The sequence below is a fragment of the Hyposmocoma kahamanoa genome, unplaced genomic scaffold (genome assembly GCF_003589595.1).
Source record: "Hyposmocoma kahamanoa isolate Upper Pololo Valley unplaced genomic scaffold, ASM358959v1 227, whole genome shotgun sequence".
NCBI classification, from domain to species: domain Eukaryota; kingdom Metazoa; phylum Arthropoda; class Insecta; order Lepidoptera; family Cosmopterigidae; genus Hyposmocoma; species Hyposmocoma kahamanoa.
This window is the reverse complement of record NW_020653746.1, coordinates 380,613-394,003: the sequence shown is the minus strand read 5'-3', so window position 1 is coordinate 394,003 and position 13,391 is coordinate 380,613.

Below are 13,391 nucleotides of genomic sequence, written 5' to 3'. Positions count from 1 at the left end.
ATAAAAATGCAAGGTGCCTCGAATTTTGTGTCCTCGAGTGTATATTTTTGACTGCGCCGTCGGACAAAAGAACCAATACTGAACAGTGTCTGAAAGAACCTCTGCAGTCGCAAATTTCTTAATTAATGCATTTATTCTGTGTAAAATCTTAAAACCTCGATTCACAACTGTTACAACGCCATCTATCGGCTTCGCCTCGAACTTACGGTCCGTTATTTATATTTTAATAATATCGATTTAAAAAAATATATTTAATAGTGATTTATAATATCCATTAAAATAGATACTTATAAAAGGCAGGTTACGTAAAAAATAATAATATTAGACTTAAATTAAAAATTATAATGAAAAGTGATCTCGTTTTTCAAATTATTGTTTTTAAATTTTTAACAAAATTAAGTTACTACATGCTACTTACTCAAGTAAGTGAGTACCACATTAATGATGACCTTTTTGAGTGCCAATTCTGATAATGTTATTTTCTATACTAAACTTATTCGATAACCTCTCGACTCAGTAATTCAGGTTTCCGGGTAATACGTGAACTTTGACTCCTGTGACTCAAAATATTTCTATCTAAATTTCTCAAAGATCTGCATCAAGCACATAGAAAAATTCGTAAGGTCCGCTAGTTCGTTCCGTGGCTTATTGGCGTGACGTCTAACACGGTTTGCTGGAAGACGTTGGTTTCAATCCAGCCGAATTGAAGGATTTTTTCTAAATCTTTGTATTAACAAATTAGCAATTTGTTAACAGAAAAATGATCGAAGTGCGTACACACTAAATGTCAAATTAGTTTAGTTTTGCAAATGACATACAGAATTGGTTCTTATTTCAAAACGATTCATATAGTATTGACACTTATATTTGCAAATGATTTATATAGAATTGACATTCTAATTTGCAAATATAAATGTAAATTACGAAGTTTACAATGTATTAAATAAATCACGTAAGAAACCAAAGCACCTACTCGTCGACATTATTTAAACATTATTCTTATAATTTGCACAATTTAGTCTTAAGAAAAGGCATTTATTAATTAATTTAAATTCTTGAATGATATTTTTTGATCACATACGTTTTTAGTTTTAGGGATTATATTTTTACGTAATGGAGTTCACTTTTAATAAATACGTATAGGGGCACGGCCGTGTTTCGGCCAAGTTGAGGCAACCTAGCCGTTGCATCCTTTTTATAGGATTTAGGCGCATGGCAGTGCATTATAAAGTTCCATGCTCTACTGGGTTTCATTTTTGAGGCGGTTATAATATTTTTTTAAGCGTTTTTAGGTTCTGGACGCACAGTAGTGCGATGCCAAGTTTTTATTTTTTTTTATTTCTTCGTTTTAAATATTAAAATGAACCAAAGTCTTAAATTTATTTATTTAAAAGAAAAGAAATCTTTGAAATAAAAAAAAGACTGTTCGATGAGTAAACGGCGTAAGAAGTTTGTCTTTATTTTTTATTATTGACAAAAAAATGCAAATTGTGGTGTTTTGAGAGGTTCAATTATGCTAAACAAAAATTGCTTTGACGGACATAAGGCATAAGAAATAGTTCTGATGCAGAAGAAATAATTATGACATGTACTCGTATAATCTAAAAACCCTGACATTAATAACGCAGAAGTGCTTTTTGCTTTTAAAAGATGAGTAAGTTATACGTGATACTTTAATTATGAAAAAAATTGCAGATATAGCAGTTGCTAAAGAGAAGAACAGTTTTCATTATCGTTTATCGTTAAAATCCGACTGTGGATGGGTTTACTCATCAGAAGTCCGAAATTACATTTGCCCGAAATAACGTTTGGTCGAATTGTCAAATGCTTGAAAGTAATTTTCTGCGGATTTTTTTTTTAGAAACATTGCAAAACTAACCTAATCTAACTTGAAATGAAATGAAATGATACAATTTTATTTCAGACAGTAGGTACAGTTACATGTCCATATAATGTTAGTAGGTACTTACAACTATGTTAGTAGAAAGCAAAGTGTTCACTTTCATGAACAAGAATGGACATCCAACACATAAGGATTGGGCTGTCCATTGTCTCTACTACCATCCTAAGAGGACTGTTGGTGCTACCTCTCACACTGGCCAACAGGGATGCCACTCTCTTGCGAACGACTGCCTGAAAACGATCAAATTCTGGCCTCTGCGAACATCAAGGCAGCCCCAGCAGACTTTTTTGATTGATTGAATTATATAAACATCCAAAATATTCTGAAAGCCTGCCTGATCACAAACTAGAAAATTCTTTCTACTATAAGTACCAGTGGAATTCACTCTGGGGTACTTCCCAGAACATCCAGACCAGAAACAGTTTAGAAAAGGTCATTTCTTAAATTGGTCCATGCTTTGGCTTGTGGTGAACCGATTTAGATGATCCTTTTTTTGTTGGAAAGAGGATACTTCAGTATTGGTCCCATTTAGAGCGGTTACATGCGGTTACTTTAGCAGCGATGCAAACGCGTTGCCGGCGCGCACTCTTAAATTTGAAGAAAATATTCCACCTCTAAGCGTGGCAAACTAGGAGATGAATCCGGTTTCGCGCACTTTCCGTTAACCGATTTCAATAAAACTTGCCAACAGATGTAATTCCAAAAAACGCCGATAAATTTAATAAAAAAGTTCTAATTAGTTATTTAGTTTTTTTTTTTATTTTCGCGCTATTGAAAAAGTAACGTCATTTGCTTAGTAAAGAGTTCTAAATAAGAAATAAAAATAAATTCCGAAAATAGTTTTTATTTGACCTTAGCGTAACGTGTTTATCAAAGCTCAAAAAGCCCTCGTATGTTGTTTCGGGAAAACTTTATTTCGGACTATGGGTTACCCTATGGATGTTCGCTTGCTAATGTACGAGTTTTTTTTTTTAACATTTCTCCAAACACCACAAACAATGTAAATAACGTAAAAATTAAAAATAGTTGTTCTAGCGTATAGACAATACCTGATGTTATTGTATAAATAATGAAACTATTATTATTATATTTAGAGATAACTCGCTTCCTTTACTGCCCTTTATGAACTTAACTATCTCAACCACCGAGTTGAGGCTTCTAGTACACGCCGTCCAAACCTTTGCTTCCGTAATTTCTTACTTTTCAACTGTATACATTTCATCACATAGTCCATTTGTTTAGGTACTTAACTAAATGTAAACAATCTTGATACATCTTTTTATTGAAACATATTATGCTTTACAAATCAATAGGTATAAAAATAGCCAAGGAATTTCATATGAAGCTAAGTATTTGTATTTTGTATTTCAAGGTAAGTAAAAACAATTTTATAAATGTATATTTCATTAAATAGACATTTTAAGATTGTTTACATTTAGTTAAGTACCTAAACAAATGGACTATAGCTACCTCGCACTGCTTTTGATGGAAACCATCACACTGTTTCACAGCGCTACACATCCTCATCTCTGGTGAAATCGCAGCCTAAACACGTTTATTCCCGTTTTCAAATGTTAGTTTTACCATTGAGCCGCAGATCTGCCCTCACTGTCATATGCATAGCATTAATTGCGTTTCAAACTCAAACAATCTTTATATCATAGGCAAGCAAATTACACTTGAAATCGCCATACTGATTAAATTCTACTGCTCATTCGTAAAGCATATTCCCATGAGAAGAATGAGCCAGAAACTATAGGGATTGCTCTTTGTAAATATGTATTTGAACACATTTCTCAATGATCGAGAATACCTGCAAGAGTAAACGGGTCACCACAGATTTTAATTTTTATTATAATTTCATAGTGCTATTTATTAACATTATAAAATAAAGAGATTATGAGTTTGAACAAATCGAGGCGCACGGCAGTGCGCATGTGGGCATAACGGACATGGCTTATAAAATCTACGTCTCAATATTCTTCTAAAGGGCAGTAGACATTTAAAAAATGTGGTATATATTTTTCTCTGTAAAGTTACTCGTAAACCATGGTGGAACTCGTAAACTCTATCGCTCTCTTTCTGACATAGTGTTGGTAAAAATGTTTTAATATAGACGATGGAAAGGAAAAACGTCTGACATGCGCTTGGAAAATATTACAAGAGAGTGATTTAAAGTTTTTTTTTGTGGCAGGATAGTACTGCCACTTTACCTATTTCTGCTGTAATGTTAGCGTTACTGCGTTCCAGTTTAGAAGGGTAAGTAAGGGTGCTGGTGAAATTACAGGCACATGGGACTTGACAAGTCTCAGGGTGACGGGCGCAGTGGCAGTGCCCATAAGATCTTTGCGATTTAAAGCTCTGAATGACACTGCAATTGTTATGGATAGGCGTGTCGCTTACCAGCAGGCGCTCGACTTGTTCGTCCCGCCAATTAGTATGATAAAAAAAACATATTACTTCACATCGCCCTCTTGTAATATTTTCCAAATGCATGTATGGATATACATAGACGCTTTACCTTTTCAGCGTCGATATTAACTTTGACTTCGTTTGCGTTAATAAATTTCAAGTTTGGGAAGACCTTCGGCGTAATGCAGAATTTCAGAAACGAATTTCTTGTTCAGCTGTGGTTAAAAGCTAAAACTAATAAAGCCTTGACAGTATTTAACTGGTCTCCTTAGTGTAAGAGTAATTGCTTCACAATAACTTGAAATTTATGACAATAACGACACAACTAAGTTAAGATTACATTTGACGCCATTTAAAAAAATTAATTCTTGTAAATAAATATGTCACAAAATTAACATAATAAAAAAATCCCCAACACTTTGTTATAAAAACTATTTTTTAATTAATATTTAGAAAACAGTAATCTCTGTGATTTTCTCTCAAAATACATGTTAACACGTCATAAATTCATAAATTAAGATTTAACATAAAATATGTTTTGAAAATATAATATCAAAGAAGTTAAAAAAGTGTTCAAACTGGCGTTAATATCAGTCTGCGACAGAAAAAGCGAATCTATAAATTCGTGTCGCAAGACTTGGCATTTTTACCGAGAAAAAAAAATGAATTTTAAAATTTCAATACAAATTCTCAAGATTAAAATCAGTTTGAGCAGTTCAGGACAAAGTTATCGATAGCCAAAATATCTTAAGACTGTGTGATTCAGTTCATGTCAAGAAATAAGCATTTAAATTATCATGATGGGGTTGTTTTATTGCCAAGTAATGCAGTTAAATTAATACAAAATATTATACAGTTAACAAATTGCGTTTTGACTCTCTTTACTGTGTTATTGTTGTGACGTAAAGGCCTGAGTTGCACTGTAACTGGCACTACAACAGGCGTGTCGCTCACTATCAGACGTACGACTGGTTCGTCCCGTCACTTGATATTATAAACAAAAAAGTGTTCGTTATTTGGACGTAACATTACGCGACCATTGGTGTAATGAGAATAAAAAGAACTGAGGGTTTGATTTGGGGCGTTATAGTCAAGTTAGCCTGCATGCAATCATGCTATTTACGTGCAAGTGTGATGGAAAGTTCATTTTGGTATAGTTACAAAAACTAGTTTCATTCCATTCTGCGGCAATATAAATTGAATCTGAAGGGGTCGAGCAACTTGTGAATTTTTGAAATTATTCCATTAAAAAAGCAACAAAATATCCCCATAAATAACTTTTGATCTATTCGAGCTTTAAATTTTCTAAAATATTGATGTGATAGAAGTAGTCACAATAAAAATACACTATCTACACTATTATGTATTTAATATTATATATATTTATTATATTATCTTTGGAACATTTTGGTGTGGTAAAATGTTGTGTCGAATGATTTCAAAACATTGCAGTGTGTTAAACCAAGTTTTAAAAAGAATGTCGAGCTACATGCTCGTTATTTTCTTAGTGGTATAGTGAAAGCTTTTAAATGCTGTTCCTAGATTTTTTAGTGCTTCAGAGGTTGTATTTTTTCAGACCAGAGTGATTGTCGAAGAAACGTCGAAGTAGTTTCTTTTTTACCACAACAAAATTCTCCCACTTTCTATAACCAAATATAAATCTGTAATTACTAAGCCTCTTGTTAGAAATATAACAATAAATATTATTATTATTATTTGTTAAGCAAAATATTATCTATTATAAATAAATATTATAAAAATAGATAAGAAGAATAAAATAAAAATACTCGTTCTGTTAGTTTGTTTTTAGGAAAATTCTCTCTCTCGTGTGTTTGTTCACTCTGTAATGTTTATAGAAAGAAATAGACTGAAATATATATGTAAATCCTTTGCTGCCCGCTGGTCGTAAACTTTTAAATATACATATTGGGCACCAACCTAAACTACGGCACAAAATAGTCAAAAACCAAAAACAAAGATAACGCATATAGAGATTCTTAAGGTCTACTCAGTCACTAACTCAGTTGATTAAGGCCGTAGACGCAAGTTCATGTGCTGTCAAATCGAAGGAAATTTCTTTGTGTTTGACCTTTGCATTATTTGTACTGTTTATCACACAATACAATCTGTCATTATTTTTACTCAATATTGCATCTTGAAATATTGTTCAATATTTGTTAAACAATACTCGAATATTGCGTGATATTTCAAGATAAAACATGCTAATGTCCACTTGCATTATGCGTAACACAATGTATTAAGTATTAAGGGTGCTTATTGCATTGCAAGCATTAGTTTAAGACGGACTTACGTTTTTTTATATAATATTAAGCGACGGGACGAACAAGTCGTGCGCGTGGTGGTAAACGACACGCCTATCTTTATGGATAGGCGATGTTTGTGTGTGACAGTTGCAGTGCCACTCAGAGCTTTAAATCCTAAAGATCTTTGAGGCACTGCCACTGTGCCCGTCGCCCCGAGACATAAGATAACAAGTCCCATGTGCCTGTAATTTCACCAGGCGGCAGAAGTGGGTAAGGCAGTGCTTGCCTAGACGAACTCTTTCACAAGGAGTTCTACTGGTACTAAATTTCAATGCAAGTGGACATAAATATTGTTAACACGTAATACAGTAATTTTTACATGGGAACCATCATTATCCATTTTGTTCAAGTGGCTAGAATGATGGAACGACTATATGAATGATGGAACGGTTGTTCCATTCCCAGAGGTTTTTTTAAGAGTAAAATCAATGTCTCGACTGTGAACTGGCAACCGGTACTATCTCAATTTTGACAACTTTACAGGATGAAGAAAAAAAAACATTTATGTAGCATCTGGTTTATTAAACAAAAATACGTAGTGTACATATATACATGTGTAATAAAATATATCTAAAAACTACGTATTATTTCTACTTATTATTAGTACTTAGTAAACCTGATGCTGTATAAATGATGCAATTTTTTTCTAGAGTAGATTTCCAGTTCGCAGTCAATCTGCTGTAAAGTGCCAACTACTAAATAATCAAATGATTATTTCTTATTTATATTTCAGTCGATTTATTTCTCTAAATAATTGTAGACCAAAGGTTTCTTGTATTTAAAAAGTAAAGAAATAGAATTGATGTTTAGGTGTCTAATAAATTCATTGTTAAAATCGTAGGTTCGAATCTAGGCTTGCAAAAACAAATTGAAGAACTTGACTGACACACTCCCTTGTGGCATTTTTTCGGTTTAATTTAGCTGGCGCACATAGCAAAAGAATACGTTATTTCTTTGGTGAATTAATCAGAAAGCCTGAGACCTAAGTCTGCTAATTTTTAATAATCTTAGTACTTCCTAATAGAGTGTCAAATGCAGGTTTTGTACGTTTGGTATTCTGTTAAAAGTTAAAGTAGTGGCTAGCTATCGAGTATATAACCAGAAATAGAGACGAAATGTCATTTAATTTGTTTGAAAACTATTCTGCCAAATCATTACGGTGACAACTGCGCTCCGATTGGCCAGCCCGAATTGAGCTTAGCTATAATGGACGAAAATTGCTAGAGATATTATCTTCATTACAATAAATACAGAATATTTTTGGAATATACGGAGACACTGGTCTGTTGTTGGCGCTGCACTATTTCAGCTTTCTAATTTGTGATTTCAGCGCAAACGAGAGTTGATATTTAAAAGTGATATAAGGCCCATTTGCCTGATGAGTTGCCAGGGATAGATGGCAATGATTTCATCTCTATTTCTAGTTATATACTCGATGTGGCTAGCCATCGAGCTACTATTCAACTGCCGTTGCAATTCTTTGGTATTCTGTTCTTCAGTGGCGAGTCGATGGCACATAATGTACCAGTATATAACGAGATAAAACTGAAGATATTAATTGCAATTTCCAATGTAATTTTAGTAAGGTAACATCGATTGTTAGTGATTGAATGAATGAATGCCATTCCACTGATTGACACTCAACTGCCATTGCAACTAGATTTTAGCAGAATAACAAATATTATCATAATTGCAATATGATCGCAGTGGAGTCTCAATGGTATTACGAAGACCAGGGGGCCTACAATAACCTCTTAAAACAATATTACCTTACATTGCCTTTTCGTACCATAACGCGCTTAAAGCAAGCTTATTGTAATGTTAACACTATGATGTTTTATTGGCAGCTTTGTGACTATTCAATCACTCAGTTCGTACTACGACGCGACTTTAACATTAAAGTAATATTGCTCTTAAGTCACGTTTAGCATACTTAGGGTCGTATTCTAGAACTCTACTCAATGCTCAAGTCAGGATTTGAGTATGGTTTAAAGCACTCGAAATCATACTCAAGTCCCTGCCAATTAGGGTCGTATTTCCAGTGCTTGAAATCATACTCAGATCCTGACTTGAGCATTGAGTAGAGTTCTATAATACGACCCTTAAAATAAGTTCCACGGACAATATTATTTTCAGTTTTATTGTCTTAATATATGATTAAACGTTAAGTTGAACCTATTTATTTACATATATCTCTTCAATATTTTGTTTATTTTTTATTTAATAGCACATAGGAAATAATTTCTCGTAAAATAAAAATACGCGATGTTTATTTCGTAAAATTATGACAGCGCCATCTATATGCTCCTTGGCGAAGCTAACACTTGACACTAGACTATAGTTCCGAATTCAATATCAAGACTCAGCTTGTTTTATTTATTTTTCTTCATGAAAATGCGGAATAATAATTGAAAACAATGTAATTTTAATACATTTCATTATTACATACTTTCTTTTTTTAACAGTTAAAATTCTATGAATGTAAATAATATTAAGTACTTTAACATTATACTACGATATCACGATTCGGAACATCAAAAAAGAAAGAGATGGCATTATACAGTTTATATAGCGTTGTTTCTTTTCTATTTTTAGTAAGGAATAGACAATATTGGGAAATCATTCGTTCTTTCAGTCATTTTAGCAATAAATACTAATTTCTAGGTAGACAAGTTTGTCATGGTACGAATATGTAAGGTAATATTATATTATGTTTACTTTAAGCTTACATTGAAATAAGATTGTTTTTGGAAAGTTTTTGGTAGGCCCCCAGCAGTTTTAAGAAAATTAGCAGACTTGGGGTTGTTTTATTATGGCTGGCATTAAAATTGAGAAATTCGGACAAACATTTTTCACTTTCCCGTACGTTTATTGAAATAAAAGAAATGTGTCCTATTTCTATAACGGTTTTTACTACTTGAAAAATTTTATACAGTAATCATTTAACTTACAAGGGAAGTCAAAGAAGTATCAGACGAATTTCAAGTTAACAAAAAACTCGTCTATATTTGAACCTACCACTTCACTGTTATGCAATACGAATCATCACGTTTAAATGACTGAATATTGTCGTCCTAGAGTGAAAGCCTCGTATGTGATTTCTATGTAGCGTCGAGTAATGGAAAAATGTCCATTTTGAAAAGTTACCTATTTTTCCGAATGTTTTTCCTATAAATTGCTAGATTTGATTACCATTATACGTTCTTATTTTTGCTTTTAGCTATACAATTTTGTTTTATAATTCACGCTACATATAACGTCAAGAGATATATCTAAACGTAGAAGATAATAAGCGCCTTCAAATTATACTATATTTCAAACATTTCAGATTTTTTTTCCGGAAAATTACTAAACAGTATATTTATGTAATATTCGGAAGATAGAAGTGTAGTTTAAAATATAGTTAACACAATAATTTTTGTAGTTAGCGGTATAATTAGTTAAGTTATACCTCTTTCAGATGTTAATCACAGAATAATATATACAGTATAGGATATAAGTGCTTCTATGAACGTCTAATTTGGAAGCACCTTAAGCCGACAATATGGAGTGTCATTCTTACCTAGTCGTAACGGGGGCTGTACAAAAGTCAAACACGTTTTTATAACTCTTGAAGATGCAGCGTGTCTCATTACCTGGCTGTATTAAGAAAAGCGATATGATGGTACATCTTAATATAACTCGTGATAATACGTATTGCATTAACCTCTTTCTAGTTGTCTCTTGGCTAGTGTAGGCCATGAAGGCGTTATTTTGTACACTACAGTTAACTGTTTCCATAACAAACCTGATATAAAATAGACCACATGCACCATTTCACATCTTAGGGAGAAAATGTCTTACCGACTTGGCCTTTTAAATTTCTACCAATTATCTGCCAAATTTTTGTCAGAGTTGATATTTAAGTAATTATTTCTTCTAATTGTCTACCAATAAGTAATCGAGTGGTGTAAATGACAACACAGATTCGGAAAGACAGAATAATTTGATTTTTTTACATGCTTATTGCTCAATTTGCATTGTTTTAGTAGATTGCAACTTGTTCAACTCGTAAAAACCTACTCGCATACCATAATGCCTGTCTCCCTCTGGGTACAAAGTCCTTCCTATAGTGAGGTTTATAGATAATAATTTTAATCACCTTAATACAAATGACTCATGAGTAGTCATTGAATTTGGGGATATGGTATTTTTTTGGGTCAATCCCACCTAGCGACAAACTTCGGAACTACATTAACCAGCGTTCAAAAGAAAAGACAAAAGCTATTTATTATGTAATACTAATTATTTTAACAAACATTTGTCTAATAATAAACTTTAATTTTTTTTGAATTTATTTATTTTGGTTTGTACGGATAATTTGTCGCTACATAATTTCACACTGTACACATGTTTGGCTAAGAGATTTTTCAAAAAACAATTAAAAAAATATATTTTTACAAGTTTTTTATAAATAAGCTTCCGTTTGTCCATAATCTCATTTGATGGTAAGTGAAGATGAAAACGAAGATGGTACTCAAAACCTGGTGTACCGCATAATAAACGCAAAAGAATTTAGCCCTAATACCACGTATTCTTTTAGAGAATCGAATTAATCACCAAGATGCCATTTAAAGCACTCCCCTAAATACTAAAACAGTGTTAATAGGGCATAAAGAATAAAGGACGGTTTTATATAAATACCAGTGTTTTGTGGCCTATATCATGTTTGTTATGAAAACAACTTGAAAGTCTTAGCAAATTGTATATTATTATTTTTAGAATATACGTTAGAAGTATAAAAGTCAGTGTTAATTAATATCATATCCAAGTTGTTATGATTATGAGTCATAAAAAAAATATGAATATTATAAATAGACAATTGTCTTGGTGTCTGTTTATTTGGAAACAATAAATGGTTATGTTTAACAATGTAGTTTGGTGGTTTTTTGGTTTTTTTTTTTTCAGGAAGATTAAGGGTGCAATCAATACCCTGGCGAAATTTTCCTCAGTTCTCAGCATTCGGATGGCGTGTCTTATTCCAGCGTGGCTACATTTTATGATGCTCACATTAATGCCTGACGGCAGAAAGCAAGGTGGCAGTACTTCTCTGGACGAATTCTTTCATAAGGACCTTTTTTTACAAGGATCAGCTGCTGTGATGGGGCAGTCGCGCCACTACTAACTTTTATACATCTAGTCTGCCAAAGTGGCGCTTTTATAAGTCTAGTTTGAAGGCGGCCTTACACCAGAATCGGGCACGATCCTTCTGCAGATCTCTACGTTTTATAATTTTTAAATTAAACAAAACGAAGTAAACTGTACATTTTATTTGAATTATAAATTAAATAATTATTTTACATAATCATAAGTTATTAATAAATAATAACTAGAAAACAGTAAGTACCCAAATACTGGTTATTTTGGTCAGAGTAAAGAAAACGAATTTATAAGTTTTTTATTAAAAAAAAGAGTTCATATCAGTTCGTAATTTGTTCAAAAGATGGCGGTGTACCTTTACGTTTTCGACAATATTCGCGAGTTCGTGGTAGTTCATAATTTGTTCAAAAGATGGCGGTGTGTCTTTTTAAAATGTGTTTGGGAACTTAATATCTTGTATTTTAACCTATAATCGTATCAATTCATTAAGTTCACAACTGGTCACAGTTTAGATTAGATTTTGTTTCTATTTTGCATAATATCTCGTTTTCTTTATTCCGTAACTTAAAATCTAAAAGGTTATTAGCATAAATAATAGTATAAAAACATAAATTAAATATACAAAAAATTTAACGCTCATCCTGTAGTTCAAGAAAGATCTAGAAATTAGATCGAACGAACTACGGAAAAGCCTCAAATTTGTCGAAAGATGGCGCTGTTTTTGTTTCGTTTCTCTTTTGTTTCAGGTGGAATAAAATTTTATGGAGTATATCTGAATAAATCGCAATTTTGACACTTTCAAATGTAGAAGTAATGCGATGTGGTAATGCCCCCGCCGGGAGGAACTTTTTAACATAAATATTTTTAAGTACCTGGAACTGTGGTACCAGGTAGGTACCATTATGATAAGGTCTTTTTTTTTTTTTAAATATAACTTTCTTTGAATACCTCGTATGTATTTTCTCAGGATGTGAAAACATTCGAGACATCGGCATCTGATTTTCTTTACAATAAAACTAAATAAAATAACCGATTACAGGGGGTGGTAGATCTCGATTCATGGATCCATATACGTTAATAACTCAATTTAATATATATTGAGATGTTAAGATTTTTTAAATACAACCATATTTTGTTATTATAAATCCTAAATAATTTACCTACCATGTGACGGGACGAACAAGTCGTGCGTTTGATGGAAAGCGACACGCCTGTTTATAACAGTTGCAGTGCCCCGCCACTGAGACAAGTTGACAAGTCCCATGTGCCTGTAATCTCACCAGCACCTTTATTCAACGTCGGGACCCAGTAATGCTTACATTACGCCTTGGCGGCAGAAATAGGTAAGGCAGAATTTCCCTGAACGAACTCTCACAAGGAACTCGACTTCTACGAACCATATATGTTACATAATATATTATTACTGGTTGTAACATGATTTTTCTTGTGCGTACTTGCTTTTATATTTTTAGGATGTAGGATTTACATCTTATACACATACAATTTTTAGTTAAAAAAAACGGACTCGTAAAATGTAACTTTTCAGGTAACGAAATGTAATTTTCGACTCAAGTGCTCTGGCAACACTGCTTTTATTACAATACAGTATCCAT